Source organism: Furipterus horrens, unplaced genomic scaffold, assembly GCF_987537825.1.
Source record: "Furipterus horrens unplaced genomic scaffold, mFurHor1.1.pri manual_scaffold_7, whole genome shotgun sequence".
In the NCBI taxonomy this organism is placed as follows: Eukaryota; Metazoa; Chordata; class Mammalia; order Chiroptera; family Furipteridae; genus Furipterus; species Furipterus horrens.
The window spans coordinates 46,014,346-46,021,563 of NW_028327177.1; the positions used below are offsets into that span (position 1 = coordinate 46,014,346).

At 35.6% G+C, this 7,218-nt stretch overlaps 1 pseudogene; it reads left to right on the forward strand.

The window, feature by feature from the left end:
- The first annotated feature begins 5,310 nt into the window (after positions 1-5,310).
- On the forward strand, positions 5,311-5,695 carry LOC150004385 (ubiquitin-ribosomal protein eL40 fusion protein pseudogene; annotated as a pseudogene).
- The last annotated feature ends 1,523 nt before the right edge of the window (positions 5,696-7,218 follow it).

Genomic DNA, 7,218 nt, shown 5'->3' on the forward strand with positions numbered 1-7,218 from the left:
CTAAACTTTGGGGTTTCAGCTGGGTTCTTAAAGAAGAGAATTTTAGTAGTGTATGTAAAATGTCTTTCCAAGTAAAGCTAATGCTTTATGACATATTACCCCTTTTACTTATTTGAGGTATAATTATGTCAATACCACTCTTATGTCTTCAACTAATTACTTAAGTATCCACCTATCTAAAGCTGAAGAACATCTAGTACTCCTATTGTAAGCTCTTCTCATCAACAAGATATAAGAACCCAAAGGAACCACTTAATCCAAAGAGTATTGTTCCCAAACACCATACAGAAATACAAGTACAAAATCCCATTTGCTCACCAGTAGATTCTAGTTTTATTTATTTATTTATTTATTTATTTATGAATGATTTTAGAAAGAGAGAGAGGAAAGGAGGGAGCTCAGAGAAACACTGATTTGCTGTTTCACCCATCCATGCACCCATTGGTTGGTTCCTGCATGCACTTTAACTGGAGATCAAACCCACAACCCTGGTGCATTGAGGGGGGGACACGCCAACCAACTGAATCACCTGGCCATGGCTGGATTCTAGTTTTAAAACATCTTTGCTATAGGCGCTCTCCCTCCCAGGCGCACATCATCACCTTTCCCCTCCCACTCCCCCTCTTCTTCCCTCCCCAGGAGTCTCACCTTTACCTTCCCCTTTCCTAAGCTCCAAAACCCCTTCTTTTGCCTCTGCACCTTGTTTCCTGAGCCCATTTCTTCTACCACTCACTTTTTTCTACCCCTGTGACTTTCTAAATAAACTTTCTCTTATAAAAAACATTGTTTCTATACATTATGGCACTGTTAAAAACTGGTTCCAACTGACAACACCAAAGGCTGTGGTGGGAAAATAGGAACTCTCATTTATTGCTGATAAGAATGCTGAAAGGTACAGCCACTTCGGAAGATCATTTGTCAATTTATTACAAAGTTAAATATAGTCTACCGTATTATCTAATAATCATGCTTCTATATGTTTTCCCAAATGAGTTTAAAACATGGTCACACAAAAACCTGTACAGAAATGTTTATAGCAGTTTTATTCATAATTATCTAAAATTGGAAACAACAAAGATGTCATTCAATACGTGAATGAATAAAAATACAGTATGGTACATCTGTATTAGACAGGGTTCTTCAGAGAGCACAGCCAAAAGGATATATGTGCATATATATCCTACTGAGAACCAGGAAAACTAATGGTATAAGTTCCAGTCTGAACCCATGAAAATCGATTTCCCAGCTTGGAGACCCTCAGGCAGAAAAAGTGAATTCTCTTTTGCTCAGTCTTTTGTTTTATTTTGGCTTGCCCACATTAGAGAAAGTTACCTGCCTTACTCAGTCTACTGCTTCAAATTTTAATCTCATCCACAAACACCCTCACAGATACACCCAGAATCATGTCTAACTAAGTATCTGACACTACACGGCCCCTTCAAGTTGACATAAAATGAACCTTCACAACAAGCATACAGTGGAATATCATTTAGCAATAAAAGGAAGTGAGCCATTAAGCCATGCAAAGTCAGAGAAAACTTAAATGCATAGTGTAAGTGCAGGAAGCCAATCTGAAAAGGCTACATACTATATGATTTCAACTCTATGAGATTCTGGGAAAGGAAAACATAGAGGCAGAAACAAAACCAGTGGGTGCCAGGGATTTGTATGGGATGTAGTAATGAACAGGTAGATCTTTAGGGCAATGAAACTATTTCATCTGCTCCTATAATGATGGATATATGCCATTATGCATCCATCAAAATTCATAGACCTGTGTTGACACAAAGGGTGAATCCCAATGTAAGCTATGAGCTTTAATTGATAATGTTAACCTAAAATTAAAAGATCAAAGGAAGAGGCAACCAGCATTCATTGGAGATTCACAAGAATTTGGGATGCTCCCTTCAGGCAGAAATGCAAATAGTTTTCCAATTAGGTGGTGAAGCAAGAGAGATGTTTATGAAAAAGGGAAGGGGAATAATTATGTTAATAGAAGAAAGGAATTTCTATGGGTTAAATAAGCTAACATAGTGATGCCAGTTCTAAAGAATGTTTAAAATTTTCAGTCCCATAGTCATATCTGCTTTTCTGTTAGCTTTGCAAATAGTTGTTTGGAATACTATGCTTCTTTAAGCCCAGTTCAAAGGTTATTTTGGCCATTTTTAACATTCCAAAGATTTGAAGACTAAGACATGCAAGGTAGTTCCCTCTAGGATGGTAGCTCTGAGTCCATTTTAAAGTGGCTTGGTTAATATTATTTTTTACAATATCAATATGGCTTCATCAATTATAACAAACATACCACATCAATTCGAGAGGTTAATAATAAGAGAAACTGTGAGCAGAGAAGATATATATAAACTCTCTGGACTTCCTGCTCAATTATTTTGGTAAATCTAAACCAGTCTTAAAAACAAAATCTATTAGTTAACAAACAAACAGACAAACAAAAACTGGTTTTATATAGCCAGATGTTGCCTTGCTGTGACATTGCTACTTGTCTGAATCCTTTTGCTGGCTGCAGGGTGACTTAGACTTGATATTCTATTTCAGGCTTTTAAAATTTTTATATTCATATATTATTTTTCCAAAGTCTAGCTGTCTTACCTAGGGACCTTGAATTCAGAGGCTTTTTCTGTCTCAGTTATAAAATGACCAGACACAGCTCTTGACCAAAAACATCCAAGTTTTCTATAAGCCATAGTCCCCAGTATGGATTCTCTCTTAGCTTTTGGTAAGTTTTCATTTCCTGCTTGCTAGCTAACTTAGATGAATTTATATTTCACCATAGATTTACACAATTTTACAAAAAGTAAGAAAAATCAATCTATTTTCAAGAAACAAAACATTCAACAAATCTAAAATGTTGATATTGTCCGACAGAGAATTTTAAATAACCATAATTAAAATGCTAAAAGATCTAGTGGAAAAAGTGATCATTAACAGAAGGGAACTTTCATTAGAAAGACAGAAGCTATGAAACAGTCAAGTGAAAATGCTAGAAATAATAAATCTGAGACTGGAGATGAAAAATTTCCTCAATGAGATTATAGCAGCCTGGAAACAACAAAAGAAAGACTCAGTGGACATGAAAATAAGTCAATAGGAATGATACAAACTAACATAAACATAATTAGAGTCCCAGAAGAAGAGAGTAAAAGAATAGTAGAAAAATGTTTGAAGTGGTGATGACCAAAAAAAATTTTTTAATTAATGACAAAACACAAGGTAGAGATTCAAGAAAAAAAAAAAAAGAAACCCTGAAAACATCATGGTCAAACTACTGAAAACCAAAGTTGAAGGAAAAATCTTGAAGGCGGTCAGATGGGGAACAGCACTGCACGTGAAACAGCACCACGGCCTGGCATGAGTCAAGCAGCAGTTGCAACTGGCAGTCTGACCAATGCCGGGTTTTGCATCTTTGTCCACATGCTATGAAAACGGAAAAACTCATGTGGACTTATTCTGGTATCTTTAAGTTTGGAGCTCCTCCAGGGTCTGCCCCTCTTAATGGTCTTACTGTCTCATCTTGTAAATACCATGGCCTTGGCTTACAACAAATCAAGATTTCCCCAAGCCCAGGTTTTGCTGGCTCCAAAATGTGGGCTGCAACACTGAGCTCTGCTTCTTAAGTTGGGTTTATACAGTGCTTTCTAGGATTCTAGTTTAAGGTTTTCTGAACCCTGAGAAAGAATTGATCTGGTGAGATGAACTCCCCATGTGATCAACCAAAGGCTCAAATTTTATGGATAGTAAGAGTTTAGGAGCCATTTGCTGACAGGGGCTCCTCACATACTTTGTTACCTGGCGAAGAACCTCAGGTTGAGTTTCCTGAACTATTACCTTCTTGTTTAATCTGGCTGAGTCAAACACTGCAGGAAAACCCTGGTTTTACCTTTCTATCAATGGAAAGACATCTGCCTTGTCCAAATGGAACTACACAAATTATATCCTTTTTTTGTATCTATACTGACCAATCAGAACTGCATGATTTGGAAACTCATCTGCATAAAATTGGGAACTTGGGTGGGAACTTTCTCTCTAAAAGATGGCCTCCCTTTTGTCTCGGTGGAACACAACTTAGGTTACTATCTAACTCTTGTCTCTAAGGTTTCAGCTCCTTTTGCTCAAATAAATGCTTTTTATTCTTTAACAGGCTAAAATTAATTTTGGTTTACAGTTCCCTCAGTGAGAGTTGGTCCCGTCCTCCAATTTTAACTGGAGGAAGTGTCAATGTACATGGTTGTCCACTAGAGGGTGATATGAGTCCTAAGTTAAAACGAGACCAAGGCAGATTCTTGCACAAATGTCTTCACACATTTAGGGGAAAAAAAGTAACGAAAAAACTCTAAAATAACCAAAATTTAACTAATTTTCATACTACTTTTTGGTCTGTGCTATGGTAGTATTTTCTAAAAATACACATTAATAGGAAAAAAATTAAGCAAATGCAAGACAAAAAATATTGCTAGATAGAAGGATAAATCCATAAAAAATTATAAATATATAGTCACCTTAAAAAAAGTCCCATAATACATTAAGCAAAACTGTCAGAATTTAAAGGAGAAACAGGCAATTCAACAACAATAACTAGGAGATTCAATATCTAACTTTCAATAATATACATAACAACTAGACAAAAAGCTAACAGGGAACTAGAAGACTTGAACGACATTATAAGCAACTTAAACTTAACAGACATATACAGAACACTCCATACAACAACAGCAGAATATGAAGTCTTAAGTACATGTGAAACATTCTCTAGGACAGGTATATGTTAGGCCGCATGGAATGAATTCAATAACAAAACAAATTGGACATTCACACAGATATGTGGAAATTAAATAACACACTTATAAATAACCAGTGGTTCAAAGAAGAAAACAAAAGGAAAGTAGGAAGTATCTTGAGATGAATGAAATAGAAAACATAACATACCAAAAATTAATGCAGTAAAAACAGTGCATAGAAGAACACTTATAACTCACCTATATTTTAAAAAAACCTCAAATTAATAACCTAACCTTTCACCATAAGAGCCTAGCAAAATGTAGGAACAAGATAAACTCAAAGAAAGCTATCAGCAGGGAGAAAACAATAAAAACCAGAGGAGAAATGAAATAAAGAATAAAAAAAAAAATAGATACAATCAACAAAACCAAAAGTTGGTTCCTAGAAAAGATGAACAAAATTGACAAACTTTTAGCTAGACTGACCAATGGAAGGAAGAGAAATACAGAGAGAGACAACGAGGCGGCAGAGTGCATTGGTGGTGGCCTCTGTTAGACGTCCTAGCAGCCGCAGATGCAAATCTTTGTGAAGACCCTGACTAACAAGACCATATCCCTAGAGGTTGAGCCCAGTGACACCACTGAGAATGTCAAAGCTAAAATTCAAGACAAGGAGAACATTTCACCTGGCCAGCAGCGTCTGAATTTTTGTGAACAAACAGCTGGAGGAGGACGGTTGCACTCTCTTGGACTACAACATTCAGAAAAGGTCCATCCTGTACTCGGTGCTTCGTCTGCGTGGTGGCATCATTGAGCCCTCCCTCCACCAGCTCACCCAGAAGTACCACTGTGACAAGGTGATCTGCCTCAAGTGTTATGACCGCCTCCACCCCTGCGCTGTCAACTGCGGCAAGAAGTATGGTCACACCAACAACCTATGCCCTGAGAATGTTAAATAAGGCCACTCCATCACCTCCTCTGGCCCACAGAGTGGTCTTCTGCCTAATCCATGTGACCCTGGTGCCTCAATAAAGTTTTCCTTTCATTGAATGGAATAGTAAAAAAAAATTTTTAAATACAGAGAGAAAAAACTTGATTACTAAAATGAAGAATAAAAGAAGAAACATTACTGCCACATTACAAAAATAAAAAGGGAAAAGAAATAAGAGAATGCTTACGGCAATTGTATGCAAACAAATTAGATAACCTAGACAAAATGAACACATTTCAGAAAGATACAAACTATCAAAACTGACTGAAGAAATACAATATCTGAGTAGACGTATAATAAGAAAAAATACTGAAGTTGAAAAATTTTTAAATTTCTACAAAGAAAAGCTCAGAACCAGATAGCTTCACTGGTGAATTCTACTGCCAAACATTTAAATAACAAATAACACCAAACCTTCACCATCTCTCCAAATATTAGAAAAGGAGGGATCACCTCCCAACTCAGTCTTCGGACTCCGTATTATGAAAGTCAGATAATGATATTATAAGAAAAATAATCTACACATCAAGATGTAAAAATTCTCAGTAAATACTAGCAAACTGAATATAGCAACACATAAAAAGCCCTGTACACCATTACCAAGCATGATTTAGCATACAAAAATCAACCAATGAAATATGCCTTATCAATACAATAAGGACAAAAACAACATATTTATGTCAGTAGATGCAGAAAAATTATTTAGCAAAAGCCCAATACCCTTTCATGATTAAAAACAAACAAACAAAACAAAACACTCAAAAAAAAAAAAAAAAAAGAAAAAGCTAAAATAGAAGGGCACTACCACAACATGATTAAGAGTGTCTGTCAAAAACCCACAGCTAACATCATACTTAATGGTGAAAGACTAAAACTTTCCCCCCAAAGATTAGAAACAAGACAAGGATATCTGCTCTTTCCATCTCTGTTCAACATTGCACTGGAAGTAACATCCTGAGCAGCTGGGCAAGAAATAGATGTAAAAGACATATATATCTGGAAAAAAACCTATCTCTATATTGAAAATATACATTCAATATTGTATATTGAAAAATTTAAAGAATCCCCATAAAACCCTCCTAGAGCTCATCAAAATGTTCAGCAAAATTACATAATGCAAAATTAACTTCTAATCAGCTTATTTCTATACACTAGCAATGAGAAATCTGTAAATGAAATTAAGAAAACAATTCTCTGTAAATAGCATCAGTAAAAATAAAATAAATTGGAAATACATTTAACAAAAAAATGCAAGGCTTGTATACTGAAAACCACAAAACATCATTGAAAGAAATTACATCAGACTTCAGAAATAGAAAGATATCCCATGTTCATGGATCAGAAAACTTAATATTATTAAAGTGATAATACTCTCCAAATAAATCTACAGAGTGAATGTAATTCCTATCAAAATCCCAGATTCTTTTCTTTTGCAGAAATTTACAACCTGATTTAAAATTCATATGGAAATGTAAGAGATCCAGAATATCC